We start from the raw sequence: 17,122 nt of genomic DNA, 5'->3' as shown, positions 1-17,122 counted from the left end.
TTGAATTTCTAAAGAAATCCCTAAGCTGGAGATAGAACTGTGCCTTTTCCACAGGCAGGTGGCATGGAGGGCTGTGGGAAAGAGCAGGACCTGAGAGAAGAGCACAAAGAGAGTGTGGTTTCAAACAAACACTGAACAGACCTCACATGTGTTGTGCTGACTGGGAGAAGTCTGCCTCAAAACCTCTCTCGCCGAAGACTCCCTTCATGTGATGTTCTGCAACAGGGTCCAGGTCAGAGCTCTAGGGTCAGAGCAGGCCAGTGGTTGCCAGGGACTGGATGCGGCAGCAAGAGGGACTCCTAGGGTGCTGGTGTTAGACCCCCTTTGTGTTGGTTACACAATCCATGTAGGTGTAACACCCTAGAATAGTATGCACCAAAAATTTTACTGTGCCACGACCCACATAGTGCAGGATTGGAAGCCAGGAGAGCAGTGGGAGATGAAGAAAAATGAAAAACACCAAGATTATGCTTGAAAGCTGGGACCAGGTGGAACCATAGCCTGTCAAAAGCTAATGGCTGCCTGGAGTCCAGCACGCTCTTTGTTTATAATGTAAGACAAACAGGAAGAGAAGGTGGGGTAACTAATGCTACGTGGCCTATGTGGCCTAGGCTGAATGTAGCATGATTGTCTTGTGATTGGGGCATGCACAGAAAGGGAACAAGGAAGAAGGATACATAATGTCACTGTCTCCTGGGGCTGTGCCATCCAGGGTCTACAATCTTAGTCAAACAGATTGTTCTGTTTGACTTACCTAGCCTATGGAGGAGAAAGGGAGTAGGGAGGAGACAAAGGGCCATCTTCAGGCTCAGCCTGTGACATTACTATATGTAATTTTTGAGATAAAATATATCTTTTTCAAAAGACTAAAGAACCCCAAACTTGACTTTATTTGACTACTGTCATCTACCTCAAGTTTTATACAAGACAGTGATGACTTTGACCTTAACTCTGGGCTCATCTCTGCATGCACTTTGGTCACAGCCAGGTCTCAGAGGACAGTTGGCTTTCAATTGGAGACCCTGTCTGGGGCACCTGCAGGCTGCCCTTTCCCATGATGTGCAGACGGGGCAAATGTCCCTGTTCATCTGAAGCAGAGTCAGCACTGGAACTCTGACACAGTCCCATGAGAAGTACTGGCAAAGCTCTTCTTCCTAAACCCTAGGGAACCTAAAGAAAAGCGCATCACACTCCTCAACAGAGCACACAAAGCAAACTCCATGTTCTCCCTTAGTCCATGTTCTTCCTGTTTCCCCTTTAAATCTGAGTTACAATCCCTGTCTATAAAACAGAAAATTTTAATACAACTAAAAATCCAACCTCCTAATTCTATTTTACAATTACAATAGCAATAATATGGTGCTTCAGGTTATCCCTTGGAGAAGGCCTCACAGGTGTGGGCTCTGACCAGCAAATTCTGCAGGCATCCTGGGGCCCACTCCCAGAGCACATTAAGGGTGGGAGGTGGGTGGTACAGCCTCTGGTGGTGCTTTAGAGTCACACTGAGTCCAAGCCACAGTGTCTGAAGCAACAAAAGCAGGTGGGAGTCCAGCTGAGACACAGGAAAGAACCCATCTAAGGCCTGTGGCCCAGAAAAAGTGACAAGACGAATGATGATACAGTGATTGATCAATAGTATTTTGTCAGCTGGGTGTAGTGGGATACACCTGCAGTTCCAGCACTCTGGGGGACTGAGGCAGGAGGATTCGATTCAAGTCTAGTTTGGGCAACCTGATGACTTAGTGAGGCCTATCTCAAAATAAAAAAGGCTGGGGATGTAGCTCAGAGTGAAGGCCTTGGCTTCAATCCCAAGTGTTACAAAATTATCATTATTATTATTATTTTGTTTACCAGTTGACTGTGTAGAGAACAAAGCAGCACAGATGGTTGTCACAGGCGATCAGAAGGACTGAGCCAAGGAGCCCTGCCCAGCACCAAGGCAATGGAACACATCCCTGCCAGGTTTCCAAGTACCTGTGACCCCTGAGATCCCCAGGACAGGACGTCCTCCTCCTTCTGGGGGTCAAGGTGCCCTGGCTGAATCTCCTCATGGAACTCCTCTGCTTCTCCTAATATTCCTTCTGACATTCCTCATCTGCTGCCACATGGAAAGGGAGCAAGAACACAGACAATGATTCACCAAGTAACAGGAAGGCCCCAGAGAGGAGACCATGGAATGGGGTTCCAGGATCCGCAACACAGCCCCTAGGACAGCAGCAGCGGCTCCACTCCAAGAGCTCCGGAGCCACAAGCCACGAGGGCAAAGGTCCCTTGTGAAGCCTCATCAAAGTCTTCAAAGCCTGCTGTCATCTTCTGGATGTGTTTAATTACTAAGAGTAAGAATCTATTGATTTACTTGTAAGAGATAAACAAGAGGACAAAGATATCTAGGCAAAGCTTTTCATTTTAGCAATCTTAAAAATAATAGGAAACTGGAAATTCATTTGTGTCCTTCACATGGGATGGGGTCCCACTGGAGGAACCTGTCCTCATGGTGGGACGTGACCCACCAGGCCTGCACTTCGTGGCATATGGTGGCATGAAGACACCTGCCCACCCGGCAAGAGGCCACAGGGGCCCATGTATCTGTGTTAGGGCAGAGAGATTTGAAAAGGGTTTGCTGAAATGTTAGCCAGGGGTTACAAGTTGTTTTAAGTAATTTTAGTTTCTCCTCTTGGGTTTTCTCGGCTTGGATGTTCTAAAAACAGTGCTATCTCTATAATTAGAAATAAAGTTGTTTTCATTAATTTAAAATTTAAAAATACAATCTTCATAAAGTATTCCTAAGGGTGTAACAGTAGGGGAAAGTTGTACAGAAAAGTGTAGGGATTCCAGCTGGGGTACTGCTCGTTGGGGTATGTATGCCTGGTATGTGCAGGGCCCTGGGTTCAAGTTCCAGCAGAGAAAGAAGTGGGAGGAAGGAAGGGAAGGAGGCAGAGGAAAATGGAGCAGAAACTAGAAAACTAGATAAATTCTGGTTTTTATGTCTGTTCCTGATTGTAGTCTACTCAGAGACCAGTGAGGAATAAACTAGAAAAATCAAGCCCAAGAGTGGAGTCCAAAAGTTCTGAAAGGATGTGCCATTCTCCTCCCTCAGCTCTCAGTTGTCTCCCGGTAGCAGTTTCCACGCTGAGAAATTGTTGCTACCTCTGCTCTGTGTGACTTGCCACAAACGCAATAGGGTGTTTCCTTTGTTATTATCTGACAGAGGCTGGCCTTTTCCACCAGACTGTGGGCTTCATGAAGGTAGACTGTTGTGATTTTTTTTTTAACTTTTTACCTTTTGCTCACCTTCTTATCCTAATCATCTGCTAAGGTAACTGATACAGATTAGAGACTCAAAAAATACATGTGAGTGAATATCTCAAAGTGCCACAGCACATTTTTGTAATTACAACCCTTAAACTGTGGAATAATAAACTACCTCGTGAGTGTGTGTGTGTGTGTGTGTGTGTGTGTGTGTGTGTGTTACTGGGCAACAAACCCAGGGACTTCACATTGAGCTACATACACGGCCTTTTAAAAATTTTTAATTTTGAGAAAGGCTCTTACTAAGTCACTGATTTGCCCAGGCTGGCCTGTAATTTGTGATCTTCCTGCTTCAGCCTCCCAGAGAACTGAGATTACAAGGGTATACTACTACACTTGGCTCAACACCAACTACTTCTTGATCTTGAAGTTGCTCTTTGACTTTTTGCTTTGCAAAAACAATCTTATAACAATAAACCCTTCCCAACTTTTCCCTTGGCAGTTACGTAGCCTAAGACCCTGTAGACCCTGGGAGAAAACCAGAGCCCATGCACAGATATCTATCTCAAGAAAAGGTGGAACCTGCCAGGCCCTCTGTTTGGAAGCTGACAGCTGGTTCCTTTGAGGCATACTGCAGGTAGGAGCTCGCAACTTAGCATGGCTCCCACTGTAGACCATCAACAGGCCTGGGAGATATTTAAGGTCAGCCAGAAGCACACTGGGGGGATAGAAACCTTCCAGTCTCAGCTCTGTGAGCTAATGTGCCCATTGCATATAATCACAGCAGCTCCCAAAACAAGACACCCTGAGGTCAGGATCATCCCAGTCCCTGCTTTGAAGACGAGGGAGCAGGGACAGAGCAAGCATGTTGTCACTTCTCAAATACAGAGGGGAAGATTCAGGGAATTGCCTTAGAAGTCAGGGTATAGCACTGCCAAATGACTGAAAGAAAACAAAACAGCCCAAGAAAAATGTGGGAGTGGAGGGAAGAGGTGATGAGAGTCCAGTTAATGGCAGTCAAATTCTCTTTTCAACTAAGGGCATTTTATTTTGTGTCTGCTTAAAAGTTGAGGTGGCATCATACACTTTTTAAAGGAGGAAGATTATTTTCTTTCCTTTCTAAGTGATTTATAATAGAATTATCACAGAACTGTTCTAAAATCAACCTAATGCCCCCAAAGTGAAGTTGATCATATGTTTACTATGAAGCATAGTTACTAAGAATACTAGGCTATATTCAAACTGGTATATTTACTGGACCATGGAGGCCATGATCCACTATGACAATCACAACTATTTTGATAGTCACTGTTAATCTTTAAAATAAGTTCAAGGGAGGCAGGCAACCAGAGAAGCCTGGATTCCAACTAGAGAACACCAGCCACTACATCAGTTTTATGGTCTCAGGGAGTCCTTTTATAAGAATTCAGTGGCCACTCAATAAAACACCTTCTCCACACAGAGCTGGGGCTTAGTAAACATTCCATGAATGGTAGCATCAATTAATTGTCCCTTGGTGAATGGGAATCCAAGATCCTTCAAATATATGACCTGTCCGTGGTCCCGACAATGGGATAGTGGAGGAAAGGCTGGAGTCAAGATGTGGCATTGTTTTAAATTCCAGCTTGCTTCTCCACTCCCTTCTGTCTCACCATGGCAGTATCACAGACAACAGTGTTCCTTTGAAGAATGGTGTTGTCCATGAAAATTTGAGTATTTCCATATTACATAGGTCTTCAATGATTCCTGGTCAACCTCACAGACTAGGTGAGTTCTTTCCACTTGCAAAGTTCTTCAGCAAGTGAGACATGCTTCCTCCTTCTTGTGCCCCAGACAGCCCATGTCCCACACCCATCCTAATACCAGCACACTCTCCATGGCCCCTGGCAATCTGGCTTCAATCCTTCCTTAAGCTCTGGGATGAATGCACCATCTTCCAACCCCTAATGTGGCAACGCTAAGCACACTGAGGACCCATGCTCCTGGGCCTCCTCCCTGACTGTCAGGCCCCAGGCTTACTCTTTCAGCTTTGCTCCAACATTGTCAATTCATCTACATTCTTTCCTTGGCTCCTCTTCCTACTGTGTACTGACTTGCTCAATGTCTCTTAGAAATCTGAGAATTTTAGGGTGAGGGGTTCTCAGCATTTATCTATTGCAGCCCCATGTATTTGCCTCCGCCATGTCCATGGTCAATTTCCACTCCAGGCTCTGGGGCAGTGGTAATGGACTCTCCTTTCCCTCATGTGTGAGGAGCATAACTTTACTCACTGCCTTCCTGCAGCTTTTTTCAGCCCTGCCCCTTGGGATCACAGACCTGGGATACACTGAGACTCTCTGATCTCCCATGGCCCTGAGATTTCTTCTCTCTAGACAATAGCCCCAAGCTCCTTCAACTCAATTCATCAGTGGGTATCTGCCTCTCCACTCCTGTCACCACCCAATGCTGGGTCGTCCACCCAGAAAGTCTAGTGTGCTTGGCTCCAATGATCTGTGCGTAATAGATCTGGGCCCTCTCCCTGCTGGCTGCAGAGAAGATGCAGGCGTGGTGAGTCTAGGCTGGAGTGAGGCCCAGGAGCTCAGTGAGCTCTCTGGGAGCTGATGAGAAAGTGCTGATAGAATAGAAGGATGATGATGGATGGATGGATGGATGGATGGATGGGAAGGAGGGAGGGAGGGGGAGGGGAAGGAAGGAGGTGGCTCCATAACAAGAAAGTATAAAATCATTAACAGGCCCCCAAATGCCATTTATTTCAGCTCAGGAAGGTGACAAGAAGCCAAAATGTGGGTTTGCTCAGAGGTGCTCTGATAAGTGCTCCTGTCAGTCCCACAGCAGCCCAGAGAAGGGCAAAGGTTGAGACCTCGTGTCCTGGCTAGGTCCCGGGCTTCCACCAGCCAACTTGCGCTCAGCAGTGCCAGTTCTGTTGTTCTTAAACCGTGGACCACGCTCTTAAACATCCTTTTTGATTTGCTGGGGTTGTTGTCTGCAACGCAACGGCGCCCCTGGACAAGCCAGCCTCTGGCACAGGGTCAACCCCGTAGCGCCGGACTGGGAAGGAGGGACACATCTTTTGCTTGCGCTCGGGCGAGAGCGCGCTAACGTCGCAAAACTAAAATCCGTAAGGGCTAGGAAGCTTTGACGATGCGACCTTGCCATCTTGTGGCCTTTTTGACTATTGCATCTAGAAGCTCGCGTAGTATTTTAGTAGTATTTATGTTGGTCCACATAAATTCGATGATTGCGCTTGCTTTATTTCCTGGTAGAATTAAGTACAAGGCAAATAGAACCTGCTACGTTTACCTGCTCCTTTCACACCTGTCTTTCTGTCTGTATCGTTTTAGTCCCCTTAAAGTGGTGCTTCCCTGAGGCTGACTTTGGCTTCTGCCTTCCCATGTTGCAGTTTTCTTAGGCCATGGTGGCTGGAAGCTAACACCTGCTAAGTCTGTATCTCAGGCCTGAATCTCTTTCCGCGGCATACCCTCCTCCTAAAAGTCTTTCAAGAGACCAGCTTCTCTCCAAACACAAATTTTGGTTGTAGCCCACAAATTTTGATGTGTTGTATTTTTGTTGTCACGCAGATTGAAATATTTTCCCATCTCCCCTTGATTTCATCTTAGGCTCACAGACCATTTAAAGTGTATTGTATAATTGCCAGATATGTGAGAACTGTCCGGTATATCTTTTGTTGTTGTTGTTTTTCGGTACCGAGGATCAAACTCAGGACCTTGTCTTTGCCAGGCGGGCGCTGTGCCGCTGAGCTACATCCTCGGCCCTGTTTGGAATATCTTATTGTTATTAATGTCTAATTGAATTTCATTGTGCTCAGAGTATGTACTTCAAAATTTTTTGAAACTTTTAATGAAACTTGTTTGATGCCTCAGCATCTTGTCTCTTAGCGAGTGAATCATGTGCAATGGAGAACGGCGGGTTTACTGATTGTTTTGTCTGTTTTCTCTATGAGATGTAGAAAGAAGTATATGAAAAACTCTTAGCTATAATTGTGAGGTTATTCCCAATTCTCCCCATGTTTGTTCTATGGAGCTAACCCCCTGTTATTAGTCACATATGTATATATAATTTCAAAATCTTCCTGATGAATTGCCACTGTCATGAGTAATGTCTCTAGTGATGTTCTGATGCTGCAGCAACCACTCCAGCTTTCTCCTGCTTGCTGTTTGTTCCTGGACATCTTTTTTGGTTCTTTTCTCTCTATATGTCTTTGTCTTTATATCCCACTGAGTAAAAATAGAGAAAACTTGCAGATATATTGGACCCTCCACCACCATCATCCCCTAGTGGCCTATTGTTGCAGTCCCAGTATCATGTTTCAGCACCTTGAGACCCCAGCAGGCAATGCTATCATTTTGTTTTTAATAATCATATACATTTTAAAGAACCTAAGAAGAAAAAATAAGAACTTACATTACCTATGCTATTTATCATTGCTTTGCCTCTGGCAGTGCAAATCTAATTTCCCTTAGGTGCCATTTTTCATCAACATGAAAAAAATGCATTTCTCTTTCTAGTAGAGCAAGTCTGCTGGTGATATTTTTTTGGTTTTCCTTCATCTGAGGCAACATTGATTTGTCCTCCATTCCCAAAGGATTAGTTTGGTCAATATAGAATTCCAGATAAGAAGTTATTTTGTCTTGGCATTTTAAACATGTCATTCCAGTGTCTTCTAGTTTTCATGGTTTCTAATGCAACATCCGTGATAATTCAAATTATTGTCCCCTTTATGTAATTTGTTTTTCTCTAGCTGTGTTGAGGTGTTCCCTATCTTTTCATTTCAAAAATTTGATTATAATGTAACTAAGAATAGTTTTCTTTGAGTATATCCTTCACTAAATTTAGGTAATTTTCAACTATTTCTTCACATCATTTTTCCTGTATTGATCTCTTTTTGATCTTTTAGAACCTCACTGTCACTTATTTTAGAACTTTTAATACTTATCCACAGCTCACTAAGGTTGTCTTTTTTTAAATAACATTTCTCTCTAGTCTTCATTTTTTTTAAAAAAAAGGGGGCTTAACTTTGAGGTCTGCTGACATTTTATTCTATCTTTTCCATTCTATTGAGCCCATGCAGTGAGATTTTAACTTCAGCCCATTTTATTTGCCAAATACAAATTTTCACTTTGTTTCTTTGAATCATTTATATTTCTCTGCTGTCAACTCCCATCACTCAGTTTATCTCAAATGCATTTATCATTATTCTGCATGGAGCTTAGTGATAATTGCTGCCTTAAAGTCCTGGTCTAATACTGCCAACACTGATATATTGGGTTCAGTATCTGTGGATTGTGTTTTCATTTAAAATTGGTCACATTTTCTTGATTCTTTATATATTAATTTGGGGTTGTATCATGGAAATGTAAGTGTTGCATTATATTAACTCTGTTCCTCATTATAATTTTCTGGAGAATATTGATACTCATAAAAGACAACCAACACAGTTAGATCCAACCCCAACTTTAGTCTTACTTTCTTGTGGGCAGTTTCCAATTTCAGTTCCATTCTCAAAGCTTTTCTTGTAGTTCCTTGAACTTGTTCTGTCCATTCACAACGGAGGTATAATAACAGGCTGTCCAAGTTCAAAAGCAGAATTAGAAATTCCCTTATTTGGCTTGTTTGTTTAAACTAGTAATGTCATCTCGGGCGATTGTGATATTATACAATTATAGTTTATTTGCTTTGACATATGTCCCCATATTGCCACTCTAAAAGCCCTGAACTGGATCAAATAAGCCGTGTGAGTGAGTCTTTCTCAGGGACCTGCCTGAAAACCCTTTTGGTTGTTTTCAAGCTTTGGCAATAATATATAAATTTTTTGTAGTTGAGGACAGGGGGAGTTGTTTGTTTGCTGTACTGAACATTGAAACCCAGACACTTCACACTGAGCAGCATCTTCACAGCCCTCTTATATCTTTCAACAAGGTCTCACTAAGTCACTAAGTTCCTCATGCTGGGCTCTTGCTGGTGATACTTCTGCCTCAGCCTCCCAGAGTGCTGTAATTGTAGGTGTGTGCCAATGCACTTGGTATATGCAGGTGTTTTTTGGACCTTTTTCTGTGCATCTTTCTGGTGAAATTCTGCAGTAATATCATGTGGCCACTGCTTTCTAATCTCCTGCTGATTAAAAACAAAATTTCTGGATAAAACATAATGGATAACTGCTTGTGTACTCTGAAAAGTAAACAATAGCAAGTAATTTATGAAGAAGAGTAAAAAGTTGGAAAACTACATGAAATAAAGTGACATTCCTTTTTATTTATACCAAGAAAACAAAATGAGGAAATAATATCCATATCTAAAAGAATAAAATTGGAACCCTTCCTCACACTCTATACAAAAATTAATTCAAATGTATCTAAGATCAACATAGGAGTGCTAAAAAAAATCCTCTTAAAAAACATAGAAGTGAATTTTCATTACTTTGGGTTGGAAAATGATTCTGTAATATGACACCAAAATAAACAAAAAATGGAAAAATTGGACTTCATTATAATTGGGAAATTTGTGCATCAAAAGACATCACCAATAAAGTAAAAGATACCCTACAGAATGAAAGAAATATCTGAAAATCATGTATCTGACAAAGGATTTGTATCCACAATATATAAAGAAACCTAACAACAATAAAAAGACAAGCAGCCCAACTTTTTTAAGCAGGCAAAGGATTTAAGAGGTATTTTTCCAAAGAAAGTATAGAAATAAACAATGAGCACATGAAGCAGAGTCAACATAATTAGTCAATAGGGCAATGCAATTCAGAAGAACTGTGATAGACAACTTAACATTAAGAAGAATGGCTAAAAGAAGAATGAAAAATAATAGCAATTGTTGGTGAGGATCTGGATAAACTGGAATCCTCATGCATTGCAGATGCTATTGTAAAAAGGTGCAGCAACTTTGGAAACATCTTGGCAGTTCTTCAAAATATTAAAGGTAAAGTCACTATAATGATGCAACAGTGCTACTCCTAGGAATATATCCAACAGAAATGAAAATATATTCCATATTAAAATTTGTACACAAATGTCCACAGCTGCATTATCATAATAGCTGAAAAGTGGAAATAACCTACACATTCATTGGAGGATAAATGGAGAAACAAATTGTAATACAGCCATCCAGTGGAATACTATTGAGCAGTACAAAAGGATGAATACAGATACACTACAACTTGGGTGAATTTTAAAGCATTGTTAAATGAGAGAAGCCAGACCACATTCTGCAAAATTCTATTTATATGAAATGTACAGAATAGGCACATGGAGACTGAAAACAGATTGGTGACTTCCAGAGCATAGGGAGGGACAAATGAGGAGTGACTGCCAATCAGAATGAGTGATGAAATATCTAAAAGTAGATAGGGATAATGATTGTACAACCTTGAATATACTAAAAAAAAAAACCTCTGCTGAATTGTGTATATAAAAAGATCAAATTTAAGATATGTGAATATTTTTTCAACAAAGTAGTTATTGACAGAAAGAGGCAGCAATTTTTACTATCAGAACAATAATGTCTAAAAGTTTTATAATACATAGTATTGACAAAAGTGTAGTAGGTAATTAAGTATCCTTTCTACTGAAGGAGGTTGTGCAAATTGCACAACCTCTTTCAGGGGGAATCTTATAATTGCTATTATATTTAATATGATCCAGAATTTCTGCATTTACAAAAAATTTTCTACTACTAAAATTTAAATAAATAGATAGATAGGATAAATATTTGGCAAGTCTATGTGTGTTAATGTATCAGCTTCCTTTTTGTTGCTGGGACAAAATACCTGACACAACTTAAAGGAGGAGAGGTTTATTAGGCTAATGGCTTCAGAGGGTTCAGTCCATGACCAAGTGGCTCCAAGGCAGAAACACATGATGGAAAGGTGTGGTGGAGAAAAGCTGCTCCCCTCACACCAACCAAGAAGTAGAGTGCAGGAGAGTCCAAGAGAAAAGGGCCAAGGACCAGATATACTCCTCATGACCATGATCCCATGACCCACCCAGATACGCTGAGGCATGTGCTTTAATAATTTCCTGGCCATCTCCCAAGCCAATAAAGATTAACTATCACAGTTAATATGGAATAATCTATAAAACAAATTGAATGACAAAATTTGAATATGGCCTATGGTTGAATTAATAGTATGGTATTAATGTTGATTTCTTGATTTGTTAATATTAATGTATTAATATGTATTAAGCTTCCTCAGTAAAGCATATATGGGAACTCTGTACTATATTTGCAATAATTTTAAGTCTAAAATTATTACCAAATAAAACATTAAAATACCATACAGATTTAGAATAAATATGTGTATATAGCTATTTAAATGAAAATGAGCCCCAAATTCAGGAGAATGATCAGAACCACAGAGAATACACCAGAGCAAATATGCATTAGTGACTTCAACTACACTTCTAGTCCACTTTTATGCTATCAGGTGTTTATTACATAATTCTTTGAAATTTTTGTATATATTAATATTATAATAAATTATTTGAAGATAAGTACACAGGAAAAAAGATCACCCATTTGATGTGCTCTCACAAGTCTACAAATCTCCCTTAATCCATCAGTGGGTCTCAGGGTTAAAGCTACTGATTTGAAAAACTTTATAATGTTAGTAAATGCAAGTGCTCCCAAAGGTTCTTTTCAGCCAGTGACAGGATGGGATCCACTAGGAGAGTGTTCCTGCTGGGGTGCTGCTCTCCCTGGGATGGATGGGCAGGGAATCAGATGGAATGCAGAGAGATGAAGCCCTGCGATGGCCATTTGTTCTGTGACTAGGGCTGTTGTTTCACAGAGAGATGCCATCTGCCCATCTGAGAAGGTATAGCCAGGTTCTCTCCCTGGCTCACACAGGACTGTGAAGGTTTTGCTGGTTCTTGGTGACTCACAACTTCCACTGGAAACAGTAGCTAGTCCCTAGCAACCCTGCATCATTTTCCCCAGACACTTCCAGTTTCTCTGCATTCCTATGGAGACTGTTATTTACTTCTTGCTTCAATCTTTGCACATCATACACAAAAAAATAAAACTTCAGGATGTTTCCACCATCTAATCAGCATTGGTGCATGTAGACTGAGCCAAAATCACAGCCAGGAAGCAGCCATGGACCCAGAGGCATTAGATAGCCAGACTACCTTTGTGCTTTTAAAACCTTAAAAATATAGCAGAAACTAACTGGCTTCCTGATAGTTCATGATAACCATGCTTAGTCCCCACAGAATTGGAATTGGTAAGCTGGTGAGCATACATGGCTTCCTGGTTTTTAATGCTGATGTAGAACATCCTGAGGAAGATGTCAGAGAAAAAGCAAGATTAATAGCAATGGCTGATGTGCAAATAAATAAGAATGAATGAGAGGACAGTAGATAATTCTAGCAAGCTTTAATTTAAATGAGATTCTTTCTTTTTTTCAGTACCAGGAATTGAGCTTAAGGCCTTGTCACTGAGCTACATCCCCAGCTCTTAAAAAACAAAAATATTTTTTGAGACAGAATCTCACTAAGTTGCCCTGGCTGTGCTCTAACTTTAGATCCTCCTGCCTCAGCCTCCTGGAGTGCTGGAATTATAGACATGTCACCACACCTGGCTAAACCAATGTCTTAGTTACCTTTCTCATTGCTGAGACAAAATATCCAACACACAAAGGCAAAGGAGAAAAGGTTTATTCAGCTCATAGTTTGAAGAGGTTTCAGTTCATAGCCAGCTGGCTCCAAGGCAGGGTGGCAAGGCAGAAAGGCATCTCAGAGGAGAAACAGTTTATGGAGGGCAGAAGGTAGCAAAGTAACATAGAGGAACAACAGCTCTTTCTATCCATTATATTTTATCCAGGCTACTTGGGGCGAGTAGTATTCACACCCTTAATCCTAGGGTCCTTGATCCTAGCATTGCACCATGAATCAATTCCAGCATCATACACTCTACATCCAGCCACCTCTGAAAAAGCCCCACCTATGACTGAATGAGGCTTTGAGGGGACATCTAGACACAGCCATAACAATGAGATTCTTATTGATTGGCTCAAAAGTTTAGTCCTCATCTATCACAATGTTGTCTTTCTTACAGTGGATCCCTCCGTCCTTATTGAAGGATTCTTTTTTCATCTTTCAGCTCATTGGCCTTACAGTTTGTCTTTTCTCTCCTGTCAGCACCTTTCCCTTCCCACCTATACATGGTCATCTCTCAGGTTTGCATGCTAAGATACTTTTCTGCCTGTGACTCTCAGCCGCTTGGGTGAGAAGAGTAACTACCACCTTCCCTAACAGCTGAGTCAATTGCCCACACTCTAAGAGGAGGGGAGGGTAAATTTAAAAAATGCAATACGGAAGCTCATTTGCTTTCTCAAAACCCAGATCTCCCACACTGTCCTCGCCAGCCACACTGCTGTGGGAAGAGGCCATGGATAAAATGACAGATTTTACCCTCAAACCCTGATGGCCACTGTGGAGCCCAGAGTTGGAGAAGCTGAGTCACAGCTGGGAGGAAGAGGTACAAGAGAGGTGGGAAGGCTGAAGACAGAGCAGGGAATAGGCATGGCCCCAAAGCCTAGGCACAAGGGTCCCTTCATGAGCAGGAATAGCTAAGCTGGCTGCACCCCAGGAGAACAGGATATGTGCCACCAGAATGCTCAGGATGTGGCTTCTAAAATGTTCACATAGGGAAGCTCTACATACACTGAAGAGGGAGATCAAACTGATGCATGAATTACCAATTGATTAGTATTGATTATGCATTATTAGTGAGCAAACTAACTCTGAAATGTTTCTCTCATTGGCAAAATGGTGATATGAAGCAAATACAAGTGTGTGTGTATGATGTATATATCTATATATGTATATCATGAGTATGACTACTCATGTGAATATAAATATCGAATATGAATATTACATATGAATATACAGATGTAATATTTTGTATACATATTAACATGCATGTGACTATTATGTGTGCTTATGTGCATATGTGCATGTTACATGAATACATATTTGAAAATGTAAATGGGTGTGTCCAAATATGAATGTTATAATGTATGTATATATGGATATGTAGATTGTGCATGTACACTTGTGTGGATATGTATATATGTATTGCTAGGTCATGTACATGTGTGATATGTATGTGCCTATGTGGGTGTTATATGTATATGTGTATGCACATGTGTGACTTGTACATGTGTGTGTGAAATGCAAATTGTGCTGTGTGGACATGTATGTGCACATACATAAATATGAATAGGTTTATGTGAAATGACTACTACATGATCACTTCTTTGTTACCTGTCCTAAGTGGCCAAGCTCCCCATCAGTCAAGGCATTGCAGGTAGAGAAAGCTCTTCCAGTCCTGCCTTCCTCTAAGAGACCGTACCTGATGGAGGTCATGCTATCTTTTGGTAGGCACAGCAGTGATTGTGGGAAAGAATGTGTACCGTGTGACCAGGTGATCCACCTTGAACAGACCACCAACCTCCCCCCACAGATACTCATAACTGGTCCTTTTAGCCCAGACATCCTGTTCACTTGTCATCCCAGTGGTCATTGCCCAGAGCCTCATCTATGCCATGCACCTTCCCAAATCTGCCACTTTCCCACTGTACAAATGATCATCCCCTTTATATTTAAGTTTATATGGCCTTATTGTTACATAAGAAATAGACAATAAACTTCACATATTTTCTTGTACACTTTTGTGAATTTGACATAGGTATACTTCTGGGAAGTTATTACCAAAGTCAAGACAATGAATGAATCCTTTCATGCACATGTTTCCTCCTACACCTTGGGGTCCATGTCTCCTCTGAACCTCCCAACCTGCAGACAACCACAGGCATGCTTTCTTAACTAAATATTAAAATATAAACTTGGCAATGCACTGTATTTTTGTGTCTTCTTACACACAACATAACTATCTTGAGATTCTTCAGTATTGCAGCATGTATCAAAAATATGTTCTTTTTCTATCAATGAGTACTATTGTATTGTGTGGATATATCAAAATATGCTTATGCATTCACCTGTTGATGGATATTTGGGCTGTTTTAGATAAGTAGGTATGATGAGCAAAGCTTCTTTAAACACTTCTGTTACAGTGTTTCAAGAAATAAATTTCCATTTCTCTTGAGTATCTAAGAATATCTAAGAATTAAAAGGTTAGACCATACGGCAGATATAGCTTTAATTTTTAAAGAAATCACCAAACATTTTCTAAAGTAGGTGTGGAATTTTACATTGCTACCATCAGTGTGCAAATGTTACCATGGTTCCACATCTTTGTCAACACTTAATGTGATCGATCTTTTTAATTTTAGCCAGTATAGTAGATATGTAGTGTTTTCTCTCTTTTCAATTTGCATTTCTATAATAATTATGTTTAGGATTTTTTTGTTTTCTTCTTTGTTATCTATTTTATCTTATTCCCTGGCCTATCTAAATCATCTGCCCATTTTTCTTGGTTGATTTCTTTTTATAATTTAGTAGTAAGAATTCTTGTTCGGTATATGTTTTCCAAGGTGTGTAAATATTTTTACAAATGTTCTCTCCAATACCTGAAAAAACTATGATTAGAGGTCCCATTTGACCTAGCTATTCCCCTGCTGGGTATCTTCCCAAAAGAATTAAAAGTATCATACTACAGCTATATATGTGCACCCATGTTTATAGCAGCACAGTTTGTAATAGGTAAATCTTAGAAACAACCTAAATGCCCATCAGCTGGTGACTGGATAAAAAATAAGTGCTTTTTTTTTTATAAAATAGAGTACTACTCAGCCATAAAGAATGAGAAACTAGAGACATTTATAGCTAAGTGGATGCACATGGAGGCCATACTCTTAAGTGAAATAAATGGGACACACATGTGTAAATACCGAATAGTTTCTCTAGTGTGAAAAACTGGAAGTGTAAATAAGGATCAAAATGTATAATAGATAAGGTAAAATAGGAAGGAAATGTCCAAAGGGGAAGGAGAAGGGGAAGTGGGAGGGGTAGGGGAAAGGAAAGAAGGGAAAGGAAAAAAATATGAGAAAAGGAAAAACGGGAACAAAATCTTTGTAAATAGGGAGGGGTGGAGGGGTTGAAGGGAGGGCAGGGGAATGGGGAAAAAATAAGAACCAAGATTTATCATATAAAGGTACAAATCCCCAGTGATGAATGTCATCATATTGTATACGTAAAATGTACCAATAAACTTTATGAATAAACAAAACAAAGCAAATGTTCACTCCAGTTCTCTGGCTCACCTTCTAATTTTCATAGCCATGTGTTTTGAAAAGAAAAGGATTAATTTTTGAATAAGCCAAATTTATTGATTTTTTTGTGTGCTTTTTAGTTTGTGGCTTTGAGGTCTTGTTAGAGAAGGTTTTTTTCCAAATCCAAAAATCCCTCAGATTTTTCTCTTTTTTAAATTTTGATTTTTAAATTTTATTTTATTAGTACACGTTTACAGTACATGCAGTTTACAGTCATCTTGGGGAGTGGGTACATGTACATACTACAGCTTGTTTCTTTTTTCAATCCCCTTCCCCTTCCCTCCTCCCTCCCTCCTTCATCCTCTAATTCCTCTATCCCAATTTTCATTCTTGTTGATATTATTAATCTTGGCTCATCTGTGGCATATAATGTCTACATTAATTGAGGTTATTAGGTTCCTGTGCATGGCTATCTTTATTCTTCTTCTTTCCTCTCTCCCTTCTCCTAACCCCTAGCCTTGTTCCCTTGGTCCTCTTCTGTATTATAAGACATACATCCCCTGGCCCCCTTCAATCTCTCCTTTATTATTCTCTTTGTTTGTACTTTGCCTCACTCAATTGAGAGATACCATAAAGTATTTAAGTTTGTGTGTCGGGTTTATTTCACTCAAC

The sequence above is a fragment of the Heterocephalus glaber genome, unplaced genomic scaffold (genome assembly GCF_053883595.1).
Source record: "Heterocephalus glaber isolate CG9 unplaced genomic scaffold, H.glaber_assembly_v1.0 deba00001593, whole genome shotgun sequence".
NCBI lineage: Eukaryota > Metazoa > Chordata > Mammalia > Rodentia > Bathyergidae > Heterocephalus > Heterocephalus glaber.
The sequence above is the reverse complement of the archived record's forward strand: the minus strand, read 5'-3'. Positions refer to the sequence as shown.